The 26403-nt window shown below is 39.2% G+C and overlaps 1 long non-coding RNA gene across 1 annotated transcript in view; it reads right to left on the bottom strand.

Moving 5' to 3' along the window:
• The window catches only part of LOC144582269 (uncharacterized), a 55363-nt gene that overhangs the window by 8703 nt on the left and 20257 nt on the right, over positions 1-26403 (bottom strand). The gene's annotated exons all lie outside the window — the stretch shown is intronic.

Below are 26403 nucleotides of genomic sequence, written 5' to 3'. Positions count from 1 at the left end.
GTGTAGCTGAATTCAATGGATAATGTCAGAGCCCAATTACCTGATCTGACTCTGATGACCACACCCTTCTACTTGAGATAACCTCTTCTCTCAACTTTTCTTATACATGTTTTTGTTATGTTAAATTTTCTGACCACTTCTTCTGTGTCCTTCATACATGCCCATCTTCCTCAAAGCATAGTCCTAGGCTTGCTCCCCACCACCTGTTTTCCTCATGCTGTATTCCTCTCCTAAGGAATCTCAGCCAAAACTATATTTCAATTACCATGGATGCCCAGATGACTGACAAATGAATATTTTCATTCAAGATCTCCTAAGTATAGTCTTATATGTCCCACAGTCCACTGACTTCTCTTGGAGATCTCAAGCATATCTCAAACTGAACATGTCCAGCCCAGAACTTAGAATTTTGCCAATCAATACTCAGTGTTCCTTATCTCCGTAAAAGATCAGTCTATTTCTATTAGCCAGAAACCCATGAGTTATTCTTGATGCTGACTTCTCCCTTACTCTTCATATCCAATATATCACCAACTCCTGTCAATGTGATCACACTGAATTTCTCTCAAATATTCCTGTTTTTAACCTTTCCACCAGCATTCTTGTCCAAGCTACTATTCACTCTTATCTGGACCACTGCATCTGCCTATACTTCACTTCACACTCTTCCTTTTTCTCTCTTTCTACTTTTTAGCTGTGTGACCTGTTGCAAGTTATTTAACTTCATTGATTTTTCAATATCTGTAAAACGGGGACATTAATCTCAGTTTAACTGGACTTGGTATGTGGAATGTAGCATATCATAAATGGTAGGAGGGATTCTAGTAATTATTAAAGATTTGCAGCAATTCTAATTCTGAGTTTAGACCCCGATCAAATGGATTCTTCAATACAGATCACAAAATACTATGCTACAAGTCATCTGTGTTTGATGTTTTAGTAGGACCATTTGTGATGAGAAATATAATTCCTGAGACATTCTGGGTGGATCTTTGAGATATATGATTCCTACCACTCCTCAAAATACTGCACAAGACAAGTCACACACATCCTTAAGGATCCTTTGTTGTAAATCCTCTTTGTAAATTAGCTGACAGAGTCAAAGATTTCTTAGCTCAGCAGTTCTTCTGAGTTTTAGTTTGGGCCTGTCATTAATGATTCATGAAGAACACATTAAAGTTTAGGTTTAAATCATAAAAAAGGCAGTGTGGATGCTTCACATGGGGGTGTAATTAGATCAATTACATGAACTCTCAAGGTAATTATAGAAGAAATATTAATTTTATGTTGTGCAAATTGTTTCCAGCTTGAGAAAATGTCTTGTCTGGATGTTTAGGTCCTTTATTTAACATTTAACCCATGTTAACCTTTTGGATGATATTTGTTAGAAAAACTAATTGAAGTATATTACCCTAAAGGGCCATTGAATATGGGATACCAAATAAAGCCTATGTTTTTGCTCTTTACAAGATTTTTCTTCCCTTTTATCCTCTAAGAATATAAATGTACGAAATAATTAAAATAAACCTATTAAGTATCACCATGCAGAGTTAAGAAGAATTATTGGGAGGCCGAGGCAGGTGGATCATGAGGTCAAGAGATCGAGACCATTTTGGTCAACATGGTGAAACCCCGTCTCTACTCAAAATACAAAAAAAAAATTAGCTGTGCATGGTGGCACGCGCCTGTAATCCCAGCTACTCGGGAGGCTGAGGCAGGAGAATTGCCTGAACCCAGGAGGCGGAGGTTGCGGTGAGCCGAGATTGCGCCATTGCACTCCAGTCTGGGTAACAAGAGCAAAACTGCGTCCAAAAAAAAAAAAAAAAAAAATGAAGAAGAAGAATTAATAGGCCGCACAGTTCCAGCATGATGATTCTAGTCACCCTGGTGATGTACATCTAATGGATTTTTCAGGGCCAAATGTAATCTACCTGGACATCTCCATGTGTGAGCAAGATGCCATGAGGATTTTCATGACATGGACTGGCTCCTTCATTGACTTAGCATAATAACTGGTCTTTTTGTACTATATAAATTATTATTTTTGTTCTGAAAGAAGCAAGTCAAAATCATGTTAAAATCTATGAAAATATTATATGCCAGAACAGCTGTGACAGTAACAAATGACCCTCATTTATTTACTACTGGAACTATAAACTGAAAAGAACTTAGTGAGTAAGGATGAATATAATATCCTTATATGAGTTTCTGACACAACAAAATGGACACAGCAAAGGGAAATGGGAAATTACATTATTTTGTTAATCACTGTGATCTGCCCAGCTCTATTACATGAATAAATGAACCACAGGCAATTAACAGGGTGGGGAAACCTAGTGGGTCTGCTTAATAAAAAGATAAAGTGAAAGCTATGAAGGTCTGGGTAGCGTATTTGGGGGGAAACATTCTATTAAAGATACTCAGGGAGCCTATTGTAAGGCTTTCAATGAATGATCAGATAGTGTAAGTATCACTTTGGTAACTAGTGACCATCATGTTACTAGAAATATCTCTTCATCATTGTTAGGCAGTAAGTAATCTTTTTCACAGATCAGTGAATTTCCATTAAATTCTACAAGTATTTATTGAGCAACTATCATGTATGTATTTAGTACTGTGTTAGGGACAGCAAAGGCTAGAATTTAGTATTGTAAGGTGAATAGTAACTAAATAGGGAGATGTGACATATGATGACCAAATAGTTCAGGGCAAATGTTGTGAATTATTTTCTAAATGAATGATATACATGTTATACATACTCTAAGAAATAAGATGGGGATGAGAATGCCATAGGTTGCAAAATATTGAGGAAGGTTTTATGTATGACATGAAGTTTGAACTCTGTCTTGGAGAACAGATAGAACTTTGAATGAAAGGAGAGAAATGGAAGAGATTATTCTTTGATAGAGACCAACTTGAATAAAGTCATAATGATTAGGTAGACTAAACCTGATTTCCAAGATATGAGAATAACCCTCCTGGTTGTAGTGAAGGACTCACGTTTAGAAGAGTGAAAGAAAAAGTTTTTGAAAGGTTTATTCAAGATTGCTTCACTAGTAACTGCAAAACAAAGACAAACAGAGCCTGGTTCTCAGTTTTGTGCTCTTTTATTACTCATGCTTTCTTGCTTTAACATGTAATCTTCCTCTTTTTTTCCCTTCACACATAATTCATCTGTCCCAAATCCACTTCAAATCTATTTATATTTTCTATGCATCTTCATATTATATTGTGTAGACTGAAGCTTATTAGCACATCTACTTGATACTCTTATCTAAGTCCTGTATACAATTTGCCCCTACTTAATGAAAAAGTTGGTTACTTTTAGCTGCTTCTTAAGTATTGTAAGTATTAATGTTTTTTATAGTAAAAAAATTATTTGTATGATGTATTATCTGGATACCTGACTCCAAGCAAATATGCAGGTCTTATAGAGGTGATTATACCACATACACTGTGGTTTTGTACACAGAAGATGCTCAATTTCTGAATACATAAATATATGAATAAATACATAAAGGCTTTTTTTAATACCAACTTTAATCCTTCTAGAATGATTGGCATGTGCTGTTGTGAGTCTGGAGATTTCATAGTGAATAATGAGAGGATTTTACCTTATTCAACAAACGAGAGAGAGAACTCCCTAGGCTACTTCTTAGACAACTTGGCTCCTCCCAGGTATAATCAGAAGTAACTTTTATAAAAATTATGAATGAAAGAGTCAAATTATAGAAAAATAATATTTTACTAGTCACAAATTAGAACAGAAATTCACATCTAATATTTATTAAACTGTCTTGAAATCATTTCATATGGCCCTGAATTATATTCTGGTCAATTCCCATTAAAACTTAAGTTGATAATGTGGCTTTTCTTTTTTATTTACTTTTTCTTTTTATTGAGATGGAGTCTCATTCTGTCACCTATGCTGGAGTGCAGTGGTGCAATCTCAGCTCACTGCAACCTCCACCTGCTGGGTAGAGGGTTCAAGCAATTCTTCTGCCTGAGCTTCACAAGTAACTGGGACTGCAGGTGTGTGCCACCATGGCTGGCTAATTTTTTATATTTTTGGTAGAGATGGGGTTTCACCATGCTGGCCAGGCTGGTATCAAACTCCTAACCTTGTGATCCACCCTCCTTGGCCTCCCAAAGTGCTAGAATTACAGGTGTAAGCCACCATGCCCAGCCGATAATGTGGCTTTTCTATAATAATGATTGAAATTTCATGTTTCTTTGGACTTCAGGAAGCTTGGCATCAAATTTATGACCCAATTATAATTGTTCATGCTGTACTTTTTTGTTAGATTGGGTTTTTAGAATGCATTTGTCATATTGTATGTGTTTTTACAAAGAATACCTCCAATTCTCTTTTAAAAGTGACAAGATATAAAAGAGTAAACATTTTCAAAACACATATACTATTCCAGGCATTGTGTTAAATGTTGTAGATGTAAATCAAAACTTGATTAATAAATTGTAGAAAAGAATATTGAAGCCTAATGAAAATTGGTAAGATTTCTCCATTCTGTAAAATTATGTCAGTTCAAAGAAATATAATATGGCAGAAATATAATATAACCATAAACTCTCATAGGATGTTGAAGTAGAAAGGACTAAAGAAGGTTTTTAATACAGCATTTCACAGATATGTTACACAGAGCACTATTGCAGAAGATAGTAGTTATTTCGGGCGACAGAGCAAGACTCTGTCTCAGAAAAAAAAAAAGGAAAACAAATATAAACCCTTTCTGTGGTCAAATAATGGCAGTGCAGGCAGGGCACAGGCTCATGCTTATAATCCCAGCACTCTGAGAGGCCAAGGTGGATGGATCACTTGAGATGAAGAGTTTGAGACTAGCCTGACCAATATGCTGAAACCCCATCTCTACTAAAAATACAAAAATTAGCCAGGTGTAGTGACAAGCGGCTGTAGTCCCAGCTACTCAGGAGGCTGAGGCAGAAGAATTGCTTGAATGCAAGAGGTGGAGGTTGCAATGAGCAGGGATTATACCACTGCACTTCAGTCTGGGTGACAGAGTGATAATGATAATAATAATAATGGTAGTGCAAAATTAACGGTAGGCAATGTGGCTGGTGCCTTAGGAAAAATTAAGGCTTCAAACTGCACTAGTTGTCATTGCCACACACTTGCAGTTTAAAAAACAAAAGGCCAGTTTTACTTAGGATCTTCAATAGAGTAGTATAAATAATTTTTACTAAATCTTGGTTATTGAGCACATGTTCAATAATCCTGTGTGACTAAGTGGAAAGTACTCATAGAAAACACTTCTACTTGTGAGTTATGATGATTATCCTGAGGAAAAGCACTTGTGGAGTTGAGTTGTAGCTGAACTAACCACGTTTTCCTTGGAACACCATTTTCAGTTGAAAGAATGGCTAATGAACAAACTGTTGGTATTAAGACATGACTAATTGGCCAATTTTATTTTTTTAATGAACAAATTGGTTCTGTCACTTTAAGGAAAACTAACAGCATTTGTTGCCAGTGATAACATTTGAGCTTACTAGTGACAATTTGAGTTTTAAAAATTCGTATTTGCCACCATGAACTTGATAATTTTCCAACACGTAAAGACTTTTCTGATGAAACTGGTAAGGATAATAATGAATGTGTTTTTTGATATTGTGCATTGAAATGCACCAACATTTGGGAAATCTCCATAAGTCAGGGAGACAAGATAGTCCAAATGTCACAAAATTATGCCTGGGTAAAAGATCCATTCAAAGAGTAAGATAGAGTGGATTTTAATGTAACAGAGAATGGAAGTTTATTAATATGGTTTCTCATTTCATATTGCAGCTAACCTCAGAGAGGACCACTTGTTGAGTTTTAGTGTAGAATAAAAGAGGGATAGCCACAGTTATCTGGAAGAATATTAAAATACTCTTCCTTTTCTAGATTGCAAATCTTGAGATGCCTGATTTTCCTTATATGCTTTAACTAATACCACTTATCACAACGAATTAAATCCTGAAGCAGATATAACATTCTAGCTGTCTTCTCTTAAGGCAGACTCAAAAAAGATTTTCAAAAAATATTTTATAGATGCAACTCTTTTAATTTTATTTTGGAAAACAAACTTATTTTTTTCTGAAATATTTATAACATGTAAAGACTTTATTATTGTTATTTTAAAGTGAACTAATATTTTTTAAATCTATCAGTTTTAGTTTTTAAAAGATTGTCAATAGAAATAACCCATATAAACAAAAGCAAATTGGATCCTCATAATTTGTAACAATGAAAAGGAACCCCAAAAACTTTGGGGACTGCTGTCCTAGAAGAAATCTCCCAAGATCACATTCAAGTTCATTCATGCATCTTTATTTGCTCATATGAAAATTAAAATCAGCACCCATATTACCATTTCAACTAATGGTTTAAAAAAGCCATAAAAAACTTCAGTAGTGTTGTAACTACTAAAGCTAGGTACAAACATTTATGGAGAATGGAAATCCTAAAATATTATTCTTGTATTACTTTACCCAAAATACCATGTGTTTATGTATCAATTAAAAATTCTCAGCCAGGCATGGTGGCTCATGCCTGTAATCCCTGCACTTTGAGAGGCCGGGACAGGTAGATCACATGAGGTCAGGAGTTCAAGACCAGCCTGGCCAACATGGTGAAACCCTGTCTCTACTAAGAATAAAAAAACATTAGCCGAGTATGGTCATGGGCACCTGTAATCCTAGTTACATGGGAGACTGAGGAAGGAGAATCACTTGAACCCAGGAGGCAGAGGTTGCACCGAGCTGAGATTGCAGTATTGTACTTCAGCCTGGGTGACAAGAGAAAAACTTGATCTAAATAAATAAATAAATGGGATTCCTGGGCAAGATGGCCAAGTAGGAACAGCTCCAGTTTGCAGCTCCCAGAGAGACCAGTGCAGAAGGTGGGTGATTTCTGCATTTCTAACTGAGGTACCCTGCTTATCTCATTGGGACCAGTTAGACAGTGGGTACAGCCCATGGAGGATGAGCAGAAGCAGGGTGGAGCGTTGCCTTATCCAGGAAGTGCAAGGGGTCAGGGAACTCCCTCTCCTAGCTAAGGGAAGCCATGAGGGACTGTGCTGTGAGGGATGGAGCTATTTGGCCAAGATACTGTGCTTTTCCCATGGTCTTCACAACCCATGGACCAGGGATTTCCCTCTGGTGCCTACACCACAAAAGCTCTGTGTTTTAATCACAAAACTGGGTGGCCATTTGGGAAGACACCCAGCTAGCTGCAGGAGTTTTTTTTTTCATCCCCCAGTGGTGCCTGGAATGCCAGTGAGAGAGAACTATTTATTCCCCTGGAAAGGGGGCTGAACCCAAAGAGCCAAGTGGTCTAGCTCAGCAGATCCCACCTGCATGGAGCCCAGCAAGATAAGATCCACTGGCTTGAAATTCTCATTGCTAGCACAGCACTGAAGTCGACCTGGGATGCCTGAGCTTGGTGAGGAGACAGGTATGTGCTATTACTGAGGCTTGAGTAGGTGGTTTTCCCCTTACAGTGTAAATAAAGCCACCAGAAATTTGGACTGGGTAGAGTCCACCAGAGCACTGCAAAGCCATTATAGCCAGACTGCCTCTCTAGATTCCTCCTCTCTGGGCAGGGCATCTCTGAAAGAAAGGCAGCAACCCCAGTCAGGGGCTTATAGATCAAACTCCCATCTCCCTGGGACAGAGTACCTGGGGATAGGAATGGCCATGGATGCAGCTTCAGTAGACTTAAATGTTCCTGGTTGCCAGCTCTGAAGACAGCAGCAGATCTCCTAGCATAGCACTTGAGCTCTGCTAACAGAAAGACTGACTCCTCAAGTGGGTCCATGACCCTCATGACTCCTGATGGGGAGACACCTCCCAGAAGGGGTTGACAGATACCTCATACAGGAGAGCTCTGGCTGGCATGTGACAGGTGACCTTCTGGGATGAAGCTTCCAGAGGAAGGAGCAGACAGGAATCTTTGCTGTTCTGCAGCCTCCACTCATGATACCCTGGCACACAGGGTCTGGAATGGACCTCCAACAAACTCCAGCAGACCTTCAGAAGAGGGGCTTGACTATTAGAAGGAAAACTTAAAAACAGAAAGCAATAGTATCACCATCAACAAAAAGGATGACCATGCAAAAACTACATCCAAAGACCACCTATAGCCAAGACTGATAGATAAATCCACAAAGATGAGGGAAAACCAGTGCAAAAAGGCTGAAAATTCCAAAAACCATAATACCTCTTCTCCTTCAAAGGATCACAACTCCTCACCAGCAAGGGAACAAAACTGGACAAAGAATAGGTTTGACAAATTGACAGAAGTAGACTTCAGAAGGTGGGTAGTAACAAACTACTCTGAGCTAAAGGAGCATATTCTAACCCAGTGCAAGGAATATAAGAACCTTAATAAAAGATTAGAGGAATTGCTTACTAGAATAGCCAGTTTAGAGAAGAACACAAATGTCCTGATGGGGCTGAAAAACACAGCACGAGAACTGTGGGAAGCATATACAAGTATCAGTAGCCAAATTGATCAAGCAGAAGAAGGGATATCAGAGATTGAAGATCAACTTAATGAAATAAAGTGTGAAGAGAAGATTAGAGAATAAGGAATGAAAAGGAATGAACAAAGCCTCCAGGACATATGGGACTATGTGAAAAGACCAAACCTACATTTGATTGGCATAACTGAAAGTGACAGGGAAAATAGAACCAAGTTGGAAAACACACTTCAGGATATTATCCAGGAGAAATTCCCCAACCTAGCAAGACAGGCCAACATTCAAATTCAGGAAATACAGAGAATACCACAAAGATACTCCTCAAGAAGAGCAACCACAAGGCACATAATGGTCAAATTTATCAAGGTTAAAATGAAGGAAAAAATGTTAAGTGTAGCCAGTGAGAAAGGTTGGGTTATCCACAAAGGGAAGCCCACCAGACTTACAGCAGATCTCTCTGCAGAAACCCTACATGCCAGAAGAGAATGGAGGCCAATATTCAACATTCTTAAATAAAAGAATTTTCAACCTAGGATTTCATATCCAGCCAAACTAAGCTTCATAAGTGAAGGACAAATAAAATCATTTACAGACAAGCAAATGCTGAGGGATTTTGTCACCACCAGGCTACCTTACAAGAGCTCCTGAAGGAGGCACTAAATATGGAAAAGAAAAAAATGGTCCCAGCCACTGCAAAAACAACCCAACATGTAAAGACCATTGACACTGAAGAAACTGCATCAACTAGTGGGCAAAACAACCAGCTAGCATAATAATGACAGGATGAAATTCACACACAACAATATTAATCTTGAATGTAAACGGGTTAAATGCCCCAATTAAAAGGCACAGACAGGCAAATTGGATAAAGACTCAAGACCCATCAATATGCTGTATTCAAGAGACCCATCTCATGTGCAAAGACACTCATAAGCTCAAAATAAGGGATGGAGGAAGATTTACCAAGCAAATGGAAAGCAAAAAAACAAAACCCAGCAGGGGTTGCTGTCCTACTTTCTGATAAAACAGACTTTAAACCACCAAAGATCATAAAAGACAAAGAAGGGTATTAAATAATGGTAAAGGGATCAATGCAACAAGAAGACCTAACTATTCTAAATATTTATGCACCCAATATAGGAGCACCTGGATTCATATAGCAAGTTCTTAGAGACCTACAAAGAGACTTAGACTCCCATACAATAATAGCAGGAGACTTTAACACCCCGCTGTCAATATTAAATCAACAAGACCGAAAATTAACAAGGATATTCAGGACTTGAACTCAGCTCTGGACTAAGCTGACCTATTAAGCTGTCTATTAAGACAGCTACAGGAATCTCCACCTGAAATCAATAGAATATATATTCTTCTTAGCACCACATAGCACTTATTCTAAAATCGACCACATAATTGGAAGTAAAACACTCCTCAGCAAATGCAAAAGAATGGAAATCGTAGCAAACAGCCTCTCAGACCACTGTGCAATCAAATTATAACTCAGGATTAAGAAATTCACTCACAGCCATGCAAGTACATGGAAACTGAACAACCTGCTCCTGAATGACTACTGGGTAAATAACAAAATAAAGGCAGAAATAAAAAAGTTATTTGAAACCAATGAGAACAAAGACACAACGTACCAGAATCTCTGGCACACAGCTAAAGCAGTGTTTCAAGGGAAATTTATAGCACTAAATGCCCACAGGAGAAAGCAGTGAAGATCTAAAATTGACACCCGACCATCACAATTAAAAGAACTAGAGAAGCAAGACCAAAAAAAAAAAAATGCAAAAACTATCAGAAGACAAGAAATAACTAAGATCAGAGGAGAACTGAGGGAGATAGAGACACAGAAAATCTTTTAAAAAAAATCAATAAGGAGCTGATTTTTTGAAAAGATTAACAAAATAAAACAAAAATTAACAAAAACCACTAGCCAGAAGAAAACAGAGGGCTGGGCGTGGTGGCTCATGTCTGTAATCCCAGCACTTTGGGAGGCCGAGGTGGGTGGATCACAAGGTCAAGAGATCGAGATCATCCTGGTCAACATGGTGAAACCCTGTCTCTACTAAAAATACAAAAAATTAGCTGGGCATAGTGGTGCGTGCCTGTAATCCCAGCTACTCAGGAGGCTGAGGCAGGAGAATTGCCTGAACCAAGGAGGTGGAGGTTGCGGTGAGCCGAGATCATGCCATTGCACTCCAACCTGGGTAACAAGAGCAAAAGAAAACAGAGAAGAATGAAATAGACAAAATAAAAAATGATAAAGGGGATATCACCACTGATCCCATAGGAATACAAACTGCTGTCAGAGAATACTATAAACACCTCTATGCAAATAAACTAGAAAATCTAGAAGAAATGGATACATTCCTTGACACATACACCCTACCAAGACTAAACCAGGAAGAAGTCGAATCCCTGCAGAAACCAATAATAACTTCTGAAATTGAGGCAGTAATTAATGGCTTACAAACCAAAAGAAGTGCAGTACCAGACAGATTCACAACTGAATTCTACCAGAGGTACAAAGATGAGCTGGTACCATTCCTTCTGTAACTATTCCAAACAATAGAAAAAGAGGAACTCCTCCCTAACTCATTTTATGAGGCCAGCACCATGCTGATACCAAAACCTGGTAGAGACACAACAACAAAAAAAGAAAATTTCGAGCCAATATTCCTGATGAACATTGATGCTAAAATCTTCAATAAAATACTGGCAAACCAAATCTAGCAGCACACCAAAAAGCTTATTCATCACAATCAAGTCGGCTTCATCCCTGAAATGCAAGACTGGTTCAACATATGCAAAAAATGTAATCCATTACATAAACAGAACCAATGACAAAAACTACATGATTATCTCAATAGATGCAGAAAAGGCCTTTGATAAAATTCAACACCACTTAATGCTAAAAACACTCAATAAACTACATATTAATGGAACATATCTTAAAATAATAAGAGCTATTTATGACAAACCCACAGCCAATATACTGAATAGTCAAAAACTGCAAACATTTCCTTTGAAAACCCACACAATACAAAGATGCCCTCTCTCACCACTCCTATTCAACATAGTATTGGAAGTTCAGGCCAGGGCAGTCAGGCAAGAGAAAGAAAGAAAGAATATTCAAATAGGAAGAGAGGAAGTCAGATTGTCTCTGTTTGTAGATGACATGGTTGTAAATTTTGAAAACCCCATCATCTCAGCCCAAAATCTCCTTAAGCTGATAAGCAACTTCAACAGTCTCAGGACACAAAATCAATGTGTGAAAATCAAAAGCGTTCTTATACACCAGTAATAGACCAACAGAGGGCCAAATCATGAAAAAACTTCCATTCACCATTGCTACAAAGAGAATAAAATACCTAGGAATACGACTTACAAGGGATGTGAAGGACCTCTTCAAAGAGAACTACCAACCACTGCTAAAGGAAATAAGAGAGGACACAAACAAATGGCAAAACATTCCATGCTCATGGTTAGAAAGAATCAATATTGTGAAAATGGCCATACTGCCCAAAGTAATTTATAGATTCAGTGCTATTCCCATCAAGCTCCCGTTGACTTTCTTCACAGAATTAGAAAAAAAAAAACTACTTTAGGTTTTATATGGAACCAAAAATAAGCCTGTATAGCCAAGACAATCCTAAGCAAAAAGATCAAAGCTGGAGGCATCATGCTTGACTTCAAACTATACTACAAGGCAACAGTAACCAAAACAGTATAGTTCTTGTACCAAAACAGATAGGTAGACCACTGGAACAAAACACGCAATGGGGAAAGGATTCCCTATTTAATAAATGGTGTTGGGAAAACTGGCTAGCCATATGCAGAAAACCAAAACTGGACCTTTTCCTTACACCACATACAAAAATTAACTCAAGATGGATTAGAGATTTAACTGTAAGACCTAAAACCACAAAACCCTAGAAGAAAACCTAGGCAATACCATTCAGGACATTGGCATGTGCAAAGACTTCATGACTAAAACACCAAAAGCAATTGCAACAAAAGCCAAAATAGACAAATGGGATCTAATTAAACTAAAGAACTTCTGCCTAGCAAAAGAAACTATTAGAGTGAATAGACAACCTACAGAATGGGGAAAAAAATTTTGCAATCTATCTATCTGACAAAGGGCTAGTATTTAGAATCTACAAGGAACTTAAACAAATTTACAAGGAAAATAAAAGCCCATAGGAAAGTGGACAAAGGATATGAACAGACGCTTTTTAAAGAAGACATTTATGCGGCCAATAAACATATGAAAAAAATCCCATTATCACTTGTCATTAAAGAAATGGCAAATGAAAACCACAATGAGATACCATCTCACACCAGTTAAAATGGTGATCATTAAAAAGGAAACAACAGATGCTGGAGAGGATGTGGAGAAAAAGGAATGCTTTTACACTGTTGTTGGGAATATAAATTAGTTCAACTATCATGGAAGACAGTGTGGTGATCCCTCAAGGATCTAGCACTAGAAATACCATTTGTCTCAGCAATCCCATTACTGGGTATATACCCAAAGGATTATAAATCATTCTGCCGTAAAGACACATGCACATGTATGTTTACTGCAGCTCTATTCACAATAGCAAAGACTTGGAACCAACCCAAAGGCCATCAGTGTTAGACTGGATAAAGAAAATGTGGCAAACATATATTATGGAATACTATGCACCCATAAAAAAGAATGAGTTTATGTCCTTTGCAGGGATAGGGATGAAGCTGAAAACCATTATTTGCAGCCAACTAACACAGCAACAGAAAACCAAACACTGCATGTTCTTATTCGTAAGTGGGAGTTAAATAATGAGAATACATGGACACAGGGAGGGGAACATCACACACCAGGGCCTGTGGGGGGGTTGGGAAAAAGTGGAAGGATAGCATTAGGAGAAATACCTAATGAGGATGACGAGTTGATAGGTGCAACAAACCTCCATGGCACATGTATACCTATGTAACAAACCTGCACCTTCTGCACATATATCCCAAAACTTAAAGCATAATAATTTTTTTCCCAAAAGCTAAATAATATTAATATTAAAATAATGTTGGTATACAGATAAAAGCTGAGACTCAAGAGATATCAGAACAGAAATTCAATACTAAGGAATACATTCATTATTCTTTCCCAAGGGCCTTTTATTTATGGAATTATGACATCTGACAAATTGCTGCAGGGAAAGTGTGCCAAATGAGTTCCCCTGTTGTTTACAGCTTGTAGCAGGCTAGTGCCATCTTCAAAAGAAGACGAATACATCTTTCCCACTCCAGATTGTTTCTACTCATAAAAGGAAGCTGCTCTCTCCCCATCCCTATAGTGTTTGACTTAGATCACAACAGCTTAATAATTAGTTGCTTAATGAGTTTATGGAAACAGTGCAAGGAAGATGGGGTTGCATTCATGGATTTCTCTGCAAGGTGATCTCACAGTAGCCAAAGCTAAAGAACATTGTTTCTGCTTCATATAGGTTCCACTTTTCACGTCTCCAAATTGCCCTCCGGGTTTTTCTGACTAAATCAATGTCATCCTGGCATGTTACTGTCTTCTGGAGCCTTTCTGCTCCAGGTGTGGTTCACAGACCGGCAGCCCTGGTAGTCCCTGAACTTTTTAGAAACATAGACTCTTAGGCACCACTTTAGACCTCCTGAATCACAATCTGCATTTTAATAAGATCCCCAGGTAATCTGTATATTTATTCATGTTGGAGAAACGATGTTGTATATCAGATGATTTCAATTATAACTGCACTTTGGAATCTCCTAGGGAGTTAAAAAAAATTATAACACTTGCACTACACTGCCTAGTAATTAAATCAGAATCTCTGATAGTAAGACACTCACTGAAGAATAGTATTCTCCAAGCTGTGCTAGTGTCACCCTTTTCTACTGTCTCTATTTTTCATGGATGCACCTTTGGATTTATTAATGGAAGTCAGTGGGAAAACATACTTCCCTTCACAGATAGTTTTTCAAAGGTACCAAGTTGCAAGTAGCATAATGATACCCAACTGGGCACCATTTTAACAATCTCTTGGACAGTCCTCTGTAGAGTCCTCAAATTTTCTCCAAACTTAAACCTCTCCTTTTACTTCACTGAAAGATGCCCTGTTGGGAAAGCTGGCTTGACATCCACTGTTAGGTTGGAACCAGAAGGTTCATTAAATTTTTAGTGGATCAGAGTTCACAACCTAAAATTGGACCTAATCTCCTCCTTGCCAAAGACCGTTGCTTAGAACTGGAACTAAATACAGGCATACCTCAGAGAAATTGCCTGTTTGATTTTAGACTACTATAAGGAAGCAAATATTGCAATAAAGTGAGTCACATAAACTTTTTGACTTCTCAGTGCATATAAAAGTTATGTTTCCACTATACTAAAATCTGTTGTGTATAATAGCATTATATCTAAAAACACAATGTAAGCATCTTCATTAAAAAATACTTGATTGCAAAACATGGTAACAGTCTTTCAGTGAGTCCTAATGTTGCGTAAATGTTGATGGTTGCTAACTGATTAGGGTGGTGGTTGCTGAAAGTTGTGGTGGCTATGGCAATTGCTTAATATAAGACAGCAGTGAAGGAGGAGGACTCAAGATGGCGCTGTGAGAACAACCCAGGATCGGAGTTCTCGTTGTGTCTGCGGAGAGGTGAGTCTGAGCTGCATTTCCAGACTGATCTTTGTTGCCCACGGAACGGGGAAATTCCCAAGTGAAGAGGAGACGCGGGACGCCAGGCAGATATTCCGCCTGGCGAAGCCGGCAGCCGGGGTGGCGGTGGCCGGCCCTACCCAGGCTCCCCACAGGGCGCATTTGTCCGGGTGCCCCGTTGAACCGGCAACCGGAGACGTGAGAGGGCTGGACTTGAGACTGAGCTAGACTTGGACAGTGGGCCAGCCCAGGGGATTGCAGGAACAGAGCGTTAGGATTGGCCCAGTGGGACGAACAAAACCGCAATTTCAAACAAGCCCCATGCAGACGGCCCGAGACGCTCTGAGGGGGAGGGGCGGCCACCATTACCGAGGCAACCCGCCCCAACTGAGATACATGTCCATTGCTGACGCAGCCAGCCATTGCCGAGGCAACCCGTCCCTACTGAGATACACGCCCACTGCTGACGCAGCCAGCCGTTGCCGAGGCAACACGCTACAACAAAGAGACTCCGCCGCAGGGCGTGGCGGAGAACAGCAGAACAGCGGAGCCAGGGCGAGCCTCACAACAGCAGGGCGGAGCCTCGGCAGGCAAACAGTGGCTAGTCTGCATCCTAGCTGGGCAGGACCTCAACGGACATCCAAAAATAAAGCCCAAACCCCTCAACACAGAGCATTTGAGAAAAAAAAGGGTTTTTTTAATGAGCTCTGTTGCAGCAGAATCAAACATAGCAGCCTAACAGCCCTGAATGAACAACACAGCTCACAGCTCAGCAATTAAACCCCTATAAAGTACAAACTGTCCCCTCAAGCAGCTCCCTGACCCCTCTATATCCAAAAGACTGACATTAGGCAGGCACCATCCTGGGACAAAGATAGCAGAAAAAGAAACTGGTAGCATCCCTCGCTGTGCCACAGCTGCTAGAGGTGCACCCCAGACAAGCAGGGTCTGGAGCGGACCTCAGCAGTCGTACAGCGAAGGGGCTAGACTGGTAGAAGGAAAACCAAGCAACAGAAATACTTCATCATCAACATTCAGGGTGTCCACTCAGAGACCCAATCGAAAAGTCAGCAACTACGCAGATGACCAGCGGACAAATCCACAAAGATGGGAAGAAACCAGCGCAAAAATGAGGAAAACACCCGAAACCAGAACACCTCGCCTCCTAGAAAGGACCAAAACTCCTCACCAGCAAGGGAACAAAGCTGGACGGAGAATGACTGCGACGAAATGACGGAATTAGACTGCAGAAGATGGATAATGAGAAACTTTGGTAAGCTAAAAGATCATGTATTAAATCAATGCAAACAAACTAAGAACCTTGAGAAAAGATTTGAAAAAAGATTTGAGGAAATGATAACAAGAATGGATAACTTAGAGAGGAATATGAATGAATTAAAGGAGCTGAGAAACACAATACGAGAACTTCGCGAAGCATGCACAAGTTTCAATAGCCGAATTGACCAAGCAGAAGAAAGAATATCTGAAGTCGAAGACCAACTCAATGAAATAAAACGAGAAACCAAGATTAGAGAAAAAACCGCAAAAAGGAATGAACAAAGTCTCCACGAAATGTGGGACTATGTGAAAAGACCTAACCTACGTTTGATAGGTGTACCAGAAGGGGACGAAGAGAATGAATCCAAGCTGGAAAATACTCTTCAGGACATCATCCAGGAAAATTTCCCCCACCTAGCAAGACAGGCCAACACTCAATTGCAGGAAATTCAGAGAACACCACAAAGATATTCCGCAAGAAGAGCAACCCCAAGGCACATAATCGTCATATTCAATAGGGTTGAAATAAAGGAGAGAATACTAAGGGCAGCCAGAGAGAAAGGTCGGGTCACCCACAAAGGGAAGCCCATCAGACTCACAGCAGATCTCTCGGCAGAAACACTACAAGCCAGAAGAGAGTGGGGGCCAATATTCAGCATTCTTAAAGAAAAGAACTTTCAACCCAGAATTTCATATCCAGCCAAACTGAGCTTCAGAAGTGAAGGAAAAATAAAATCATTTGCGAACAAGCAAGTACTCAGAGATTTTGTCACCACCAGGCCTGCTTTACAAGAGCTCCTAAAAGAGGCACTACACATAGAAAGGAACAACCAGTACCAGCCATTCCAAAATCACACTGAATGCTAAAGAGCATCAACATAATGAAGAATCTACAACAACTAACAGGCAAAACAGCCACTTAGCATCAAAATGGCAGTATCAAATTCACACATAACAATATTAACCCTAAATATAAATGGACTAAATGCACCAATCAAAAGACACAGACTGGCAAATTGGATAAAAAGCCAAAACCCATCAGTGTGCTGTATACAGGAAACCCATCTCACATGCAAGGATACACAAAGGCTCAAAATAAAGGGATGGAGGAAGATTTACCAAGCAAATGGAAAGCAAAAAAAAGCAGGAGTTGCAATTCTCATCTCCGATAAAATAGACTTTAAAGCAACAAAGATCAAAAGAGACAAAGAAGGCCATTACATAATGGTAAAAGGATCGATACAACAAGAAGAGCTAACGATCCTAAACATATATGGACCCAATGCAGGAGCACCCAGATACATAAGGCAAGTTCTTAAGGACTTACAAAAGGACTTAGATTCCCACACAATAATAGTGGGAGACTTTAACACCCCACTGTCAATACTAGACAGATCTACCAGACAAAAAATCAACAAGGATATCCAGGGCTTGAACTCAGACCTGGAGCAAGCAAACCTGATAGACATTTACAGAACTCTCCACCCCAAATCCACAGAATACACATTCTTCTCAGCACCACATCACACCTACTCTAAAATTGACCACATAATTGGAAGTAAAGCACTGCTCAACAAATGCAAAACAACTGAAATCATAACAAACAGCCTCTCAGACCATAGTGCAATCAAGTTAGAACTCAGAATTCAGAAACAGACCCAGAACCGCACAGCTTCATGGAAACTGAACAACTGGCTCTTGAATGTTGACTGGGTAAACAACGAAATGAAGGCAGAAATAAAGAAGTTCTTCGAAACCAATGAGAATGAAGACACAACGTGCCAGAACCTCTGGGACACATTTAAAGCAGTCTCTAGAGGAAAGTATATAGCAATAAGTGCCCATATGAGGAGAATGGAGAGATCCAAAATTGACACCCTATCGTCAAAATTGAAAGAGCTAGAGGACCAAGATCAAAAAAACTCAAAACCCAGCAGAAGACAAGAAATAACTAAGATCAGAGCTGAGCTGAAGGAGATTGAGACACGAAAAACCCTTCAAAAAATCAATAAATCCAAGAGCTGGTTTTTTGAAAAGATCAACAAAATAGACAAACCACTAGCCAGATTGATTAAAAAGAAAAGAGAGAACAACCAAATAGATGCAATAAAAAATGATAAAGGGGAAATCACCACAGATTCCACAGAAATTCAAACCATCATCAGAGAATATTACAAACAACTCTATGCGCATAAACTAGTAAACCTGGAAGAAATGGACAAATTCCTGGATTCCTGTGTCCTCCCAAGCCTAAACCAGGAGGAAGCTGAAACTATGAATAGACCAATAACAAGGTCTGAAGTTGAGGCAGCAATTAAGAGCCTACCACACAAAAAAAGCCCAGGTCCAGACGGGTTCACAGCCGAATTCTACCAGACACGCAAGGAAGAGCTGGCACCATTCCTTCTAAAACTATTTCAAACAATCCAAAAAGAGGGAATCCTTCCTAAATCATTTTATGAGACCAACATCATCCTGATACCAAAACCCGGCAGAGACCCAACAAGAAAAGAAAACTTCAGGCCAATATCCACTATCCAGAACATAGATGCAAAAATCTTCAATAAAATATTGGCAAGCCGATTGCAACAGCAAATCAAAAAACTTATTCATCATGATCAAGTAGGATTCATCCCGGGGATGCAAGGCTGGTTCAACATACGCAAGTCTATAAATGTAATTCACCACATAAACAGAACCAAAAACAAAAACCACATGATTATCTCAATTGACGCAGAGAAGGCATTTGACAAAATTCAACAGCCCTTTATGCTAAAAACCCTCAATAAACTCGGTATCGATGGAACGTATCTCAAAGTAATAAAAGCTATTTATGACAAACCAACAGCCAATATCATACTGAATGGGCAAAAACTGGAAGCATTCCCTTTGAAATCTGGCACTAGACAAGGATGCCCTCTTTCACCACTCCTATTCGATATAGTACTGGAAGTTCTAGCCAGAGCAATCAGGCAAGAAAAAGAAATAAAGGGTATTCAAATAGGAAAGGTGGAAGCCAAATTGTCTCTATTTGCATACGACATGATAGTATACCTAGAAGACCCCATCGCCTCAGCCCAAAAACTCCTGAAACTGATAAGCAACTTCAGCAAAGTCTCAGGATATAAAATCAATGTGCAAAAATCACAAGCATTCGTCTACACCAATAACAGACTTAAAGAAAGCCAAATCAAGAGCGAACTGCCATTTGCAATTGCTACAAAAAGAATAAAATACCTTGGAATACAACTCACAAGGAACGTAAGAGACCTCTTCAAGGAGAACTACAAACCACTACTCAACGAAATCAGAGAGGACACAAACAGATGGAGAAACATTCCATGTTCATGGTTAGGAAGAATTAATATCGTGAAAATGGCTATACTGCCCAAAGTAATTTACAGAATCAACGCTATCCCCATCAAGCTACCATTGACTTTCTTCACAGAACTGGAAAAATCCACCATGAACTTCATATGGAACCAAAGGAGAGCCCGCATAGCCAAGTCAATTCTAAGCAAAAAGAACACAGCGGGGGGCATCACACTACCGGATTTCAAACTATACTACAAGGCTACAGTAATCAAAACAGCATGGTACTGGTACCAAAACAGAGATATAGACCAATGGAACAAAACAGAGGCACCGGAGGCAACACAACATACATACAACTATACAATCTTTGATAAACCTGACAAAAACAAGCAATGGGGAAAGGATTCCATGTTTAACAAATGGTGTTGGGAAAACTGGCTAGCCATGTGCAGAAAGCAGAAACTGGACCCCTTCCTGACACCTTACACTAAAATTAACTCCAGATGGATTAAAGACTTAAACATAAGACCTGGCACCATAAAAACCCTAGAAGAAAATCTAGGCAAAACTATCCAGGACATAGGAGTAGGCAAGGACTTCATGAACAAAACACCAAAAGCATTGGCAACAAAAGCCAAAATAGACAAATGGGACCTAATGAAACTCCACAGCTTCTGCACGGCAAAAGAAACAGTCACTAGAGTGGATCGGCAACCAACAGAATGGGAAAAAATTTTTGCAGTTTACCCATCTGACAAAGGGCTGATATCCAGAATTTACAAAGAACTCAAACAGATTTACAGGAAAAAAACAAACAAGCCCATTCAAAAGTGGGCAAAGGATATGAACAGATACTTTACGAAAGAAGACATATATGAGGCCAACAATCATATGAAAAAATGCTCATCGTCACTGATCATCAGAGAGATGCAAATCAAAACCACATTGAGATACCATCTCACGCCAGTTAGAATGGCGATCATTAAAAATTCTGGAGACAACAGATGCTGGAGAGGATGTGGAGAAAAAGGAACACTTTTACACTGTTGGTGGGAGTGTAAATTAGTTCAACCATTGTGGAAGACAGTGTGGCGATTCCTCAAGGCCTTAGAAATAGAATTTCCATGTGACCCAGCAATCCCTTTACTGGGTATATATCCAAAAGACTATAAATCGTTCTACTATAAGGACACATGTACACGAATGTTCATTGCAGCACTGTTTACAATAGCAAAGACCTGGAATCAACCCAAATGCCCATTGATAATAGACTGGATTGGAAAAATCTGGCACATATACACCATGGAATATTATGCAGCAATCAGAAATGATGAGTTTGTGTCGTTTGTAGGGACATGGATGAATCTGGAGAACATCATCCTCAGCAAACTGACACAAGAACAGAAAATGAAACACCACATATTCTCACTCATAGGTGGGTGATGAAAAATGAGAACACATGGACACAGAAAGGGGAGTACTAAACACTGGGGTCTATTGGGGGGAAAAGGGGAGGGCCAGTGGGAGGGGGAGGTGGGGGGATAGCCTGGGGAGAAAAGCCAAATGTGGGTGAAGGGGAGAAGAAAAGAAAGCACACTGCCATGTGTGTACCTACGCAACTGTCTTGCATGCTCTGCTCATGTACCCCAAAACCTATAATCCAATAAAAAATTAAAAAAAAAAAAAATAAGACAGCAGTGAAGGTTGGGCATGGTGGCTCATGCCTGTAATCCCAACATTTTGGGAGGCCGAGGTGGGTGGATGGCTTGAGCTCAAGATTTTGAGTCCAGTCTGGACAACATGACATAAGCAGACTGCATATCTACAAAACATACAAAAAAGGAAAAAAAAAGCCGGGTGTGGTGATGCCTGCCTGTGGTCCCAGGTATTCGGGAGCCCTGATTGACTTCCTTTCACAAAAGATTTCTCTGTAGCATGTGCTACTGTTTGATAGCATTTTACCCACAGAACTTCTTTCAAAATTGGAGTCAGTCTTCTCAAAGCTGCTGCTGCTTTACCAACTATATTTATGTAATATTCTAAATCCTTTATTATTATTTTAACAATATTCCCAGCATCATCATCTGCAGGAGTAGATTCCATCTCAAGAAACCACTTTCTTTGCTCATCCATAAGAAGCAACTTCTTATCCATTCAAGTTTTATCATGAGATTATAGCAAGTCAGTCCTATCTTCTGGCTCCATGTCTAATTCTAGTTCTCTTGGTATTTTCACCACAGCTGCATTAAATTCCTCCTTTGAAGTCCTGAACCCCCTCAAAGTCATTCATGACAGTTGGAATCAGCTTCTTTCAAACTCATGTTAGGGTTGATATTTTGACCACTCACTAAGAATCATAGATGTTCTTAATGATTTCTAGAATGGTGAATCCTTTCCAGCAGATTTTCAATTTACTTTGTCCATATTCATCAGAGTAATTACTGTGTATGTAAGCTATAGCCTTACAAACTATATTTCTTAAATAATAAGACTAGAAAGTTGAAATCACTCCTTGCTCTATATGCTGTAGAAGGGATGTTCTGTTAGCAGGCATAAAAACATTAATTTCTTTATGCATCTCTATTATGAGACCTCATGGGTGACAAGGTACATTGTTAATGAACAGTAATATTTTGAAAGAAATATTTGGTTTTTTTTTTCTGAGGAGTAGGTCTCAACAGTGGACTTCAAGTATTCGGTAAGCCATGCTGTAAACAGATATGCTGTCATTCAGCCTTCATTGTTTCATTTATACAGAACAGGCAGAGTTGATTTCACACAATTTTTAAGGGCTCTAGGATTTTCAGAATGTTAAATGAGCACTGGCTTCAACTTCATGCCACTGGCTGCATTAGTCTCTAATAAGAGAGTCAGACTGTTTTTTGAAACTTTGAATCCAGGCATTGACTTCTCTCTAGCTATGAAAGTCCTAGCTGAAATACTTTTCCAATAGAGGGCTGTTATGCCCACATTGAAAATCTGTTGTTCAGTGTAACCACCTTCATCAGTGATCATAGTTAGATCTTCTGGATAACCTGTTCTGGCTTCTATATTAGCACTTGCTGCTTCACCTTATACTTTTATGTAATGGAGATGGCTTCTTTCCTTCAGCCTCATGAACGAATGTCTGCTAGCTTCCACCTTTTCTTTTTCAGCTTCCTCAACTCTCTTAGCCTTCCTACAATTGAAGCAAGTCAGGGCCTTACTCTAGATTAGGCTTTGGGTTAAGGGAATGTTGTGGCTGGTTTGATTGTCTATCTAGACCACCCAAACTTTTTCCATATTAGCATTAAGACTGTTTCTCTTTCTTATTACTCGATAAGAGAAACAGTCTTAATGCTAATATGGGGAAAGAAACAGCACTTACTTCAGCAAAGTGCCAGGATACAAAATCAATGTGCAAAAATTGCAAGCATTCCTATACACCAATAACAGACATAAAGAGAGCCAAATCAAGAACGAACTGCCATTTACAATTGCTACAAAGAGAATGAAATACCTAGGAATATAACTAACAAGGAACGTAAAGGATCTCTTCAAGGAGAACTACAAACCACTGCTCAACGAAATAAGAGAGGACACAAACAGATAGAGAAACATTCCATGTTCATGATTAAGAAGAATCAATATCATGAAAATGGCCATGCTGCCCAAAGTAATTTACAGATTCAATGCTATCCCCATCAAGCTACCAATGACCTTCTTCACAGTACTGGAAAAAACCACCATAAACTTCATATGGAACCAAAAGAGAGCCTGCATAGCCAAGTCAATTCTAAGCAAAAAAAAAAAAAAAAAAAAAAAAAACCCACAGCAGGAGGCATCACACTACCAGACTTCAAACTATAAGGCTACGGTAATCAAAACAGCATGGTACTGGTACCAAAACAGAGATATAGACCAATGGAACAGAACAGAGGCATCGGAGACAACACAACATATCTACAACCATACAATCTTTGATAAACCTGACAAAAGCAATGAGGAAAGGATTCCCTGTATAATAAATGGTGTTGGGAAAACTGGCTAGCCATGTGCAGAAAGCAGAAACTGAACCCCTTCCTGACACCTTATACTAAAATTAACTCCAGATGTATTAAAGGCTTAAACATAAGACCTAACACCATAAAAACCCTAGAAGAAAATCTAGGCAAAACCATTCAGGACATAGGAGTAGGCAAGGACTTCATGACCAAAACACCAAAAGCATTGGCAACAAAAGCCAAAATAGACAAATGGGACCTAATCAAACTCCACAGCTTCTGCACGGCAAAAGAAACAGTCATTAGAGTGAATCGGCAACCAACAGAATGGGAAAAAATTTTTGCAATTTACCCATCTGACAAAGGGCTGATATCCAGAATTTACAAAGAACTCAAACAGATTTACAAGAAAAAAACAAGCCTATTCAAAAGTGGTCAAAGGATATGAACAGACACTTTACAAAAGAAGACTACATGAGGCCAATAAACATGAAAAAATGCTCATCATCACTGGTCATTAGAGAAATGCAAATCAAAACTACATTGAGATACCATCTCACGTCAGTTAGAATGGCAATCATTAAAAAATCTGGAGACAACAGATGTTGGAGAGGATGTGGAGAAAAAGGAACACTTTTACACTGCTGGTGGGAGTGTAAATTAGTTCAACTATTGTGGAAGACAGTGTGGCAATTCCTCAAAAACCTAGAAATAGAAATTCCATTTGACCCAGCAGTCCCATTACTGGGTATATATGCAAAGGATTGTAAATTGTTCTACTATAAGGACACATGCACACAAATGTTTATTTCAGCACTGTTTACAACAGAAAAGACCTGGAATGAACCCAAATGTCCATCAACGATAGACTGGACAGGGAAAATGTGGCACATATACACCATGGAATATTATGCAGCAATCAAAAACGATGAGTTTGTGTCCTTTGTAGGGACATGGATGAACCTGGAGAACATCATTATCAGCAAACTGACACAAGAACATACCGTATGTTCTAACTCATAGGTGGGTGTTGAACAATGAGAACACATGGACACAGGGAGGGGAGCACTACATACTGGGGTCTGTTGGGGGGAATGGGGAGGGGCAGTGGGTGGGGTGTTGGGGAGAGATAGCATTGGGCGAAATGCCAGATATAGGTGAATGGGAGGAAGGCAGCAAATCACACTGCCACATGTGTACCTATGCAACTATCTTGCATGTTCTTCACATGTACCCCAAAACCTAAAATGCAATAAAAAATAAAATAAAATAATAAAAAAGTAAAAAAAAAAAAAGAAAAAGAAATCGAAAGTCTAAAAAAAAAAAAAAGAAAGAAACGGCACTTATAATTTACTTCAAAAACTTTTTCCTTACATTCACAGCTTGGGTAACTGTTTGATAAGAGATCTACCTTTCAGCCTATCTTGGGTTTTGACATGCCTTCCTCACTAAGCTTAATCATTTCTAGCTTTTGATTTAAAGTGAGAGATATGTAACTCTTCCTTTCACTTAAACACTTAGAGGCCATTGTAGAGTTATTAATTATCCTAGCTTCAATACTGATATGTCTCAGGCAATAAGGAAGCCTGAAGAGAGGGAGAAAGACAGGGGAGCAGTCTCTTATTGGATAAATTTACTATCTTATATGGGTGTGGCTCATGGCACCACAAAACAATTACAATAGTAGTATCAAAGATTACTGAACACAGGTCACCCTATGAAAAAGGTTGAAACACTGCAAGAATTACCAAAATGTGACACAATTGACATGAAGTGAGCACATTATTAGAAAAATTATGCTGATAGACTTGCTTGATGCATGGTTGGTACAAACCTTCAATTTGTAAAAAATGCGGTATCTGCAAAGAACAGTACAGTGAAGCACAATAAAATGAGATATGCCTGTACCTTATTTAACATCATAGAAAGCTGTATGAATTTGCTAGGGCTGCCATAACAAAGTATCACAGACTGGGTGACTTAAACAACAGAAATTTATTTTCCCACAGTTGTAAGTCCTAGAAATCAAAGATCAAGGTGTCAACAGGGTTGATTTCTTCTAAGCCCTCTTTCCTTTTCTCCCTAGCTTGTAGATGGCTGTTTTCCCCCAGTATCTTCACCCAATCTTCTTTCTATGCATATGTTCTAATCTCCTTTACTTATAATGATGCCAGTCTAGTTGGATTAAGACCCATCAATCATTTCATTTAACTATCATTGTCTCTTTAAATACCCAGTCCTCAAATGCAGTCAATTCTGAGGTAAATTTTGGAGTTGAGGTAGGGACTGAGTTCAGCCTATAACAATAATTAAAGGCTGGATGTGATGTCTCACTCCTGTAATCCCAGCACATTGGGAGGCCAAGGTGGGCAGATAACCTGCGGTCAGGAGTTTGAGACCAGGCCAACATGGAAAAACCCCATCTCTACTAAAAATACAAAAATTACCGAGGTGTCATGGTGCATACCTGTAATCCCAGCTACACGGGAGGCTGAGGCAGGAGAATTACTTGAACCTGGAAGGTCTAGGTTACAGTGAGCCAAGATTGCACCACTGTACTCCAGCCTAGGCAATAGACAAGACTGTCTCAAGAAAAAATAAAAAACAAACAAACCAAAAACCCCCAAAACAATGATAATTAAAGAAGAAAACATT

The sequence above is a fragment of the Callithrix jacchus genome, chromosome 4 (assembly GCF_049354715.1).
Source record: "Callithrix jacchus isolate 240 chromosome 4, calJac240_pri, whole genome shotgun sequence".
In the NCBI taxonomy this organism is placed as follows: Eukaryota; Metazoa; Chordata; class Mammalia; order Primates; family Cebidae; genus Callithrix; species Callithrix jacchus.
This window is presented reverse-complemented; position numbering and strand designations above follow the sequence as displayed.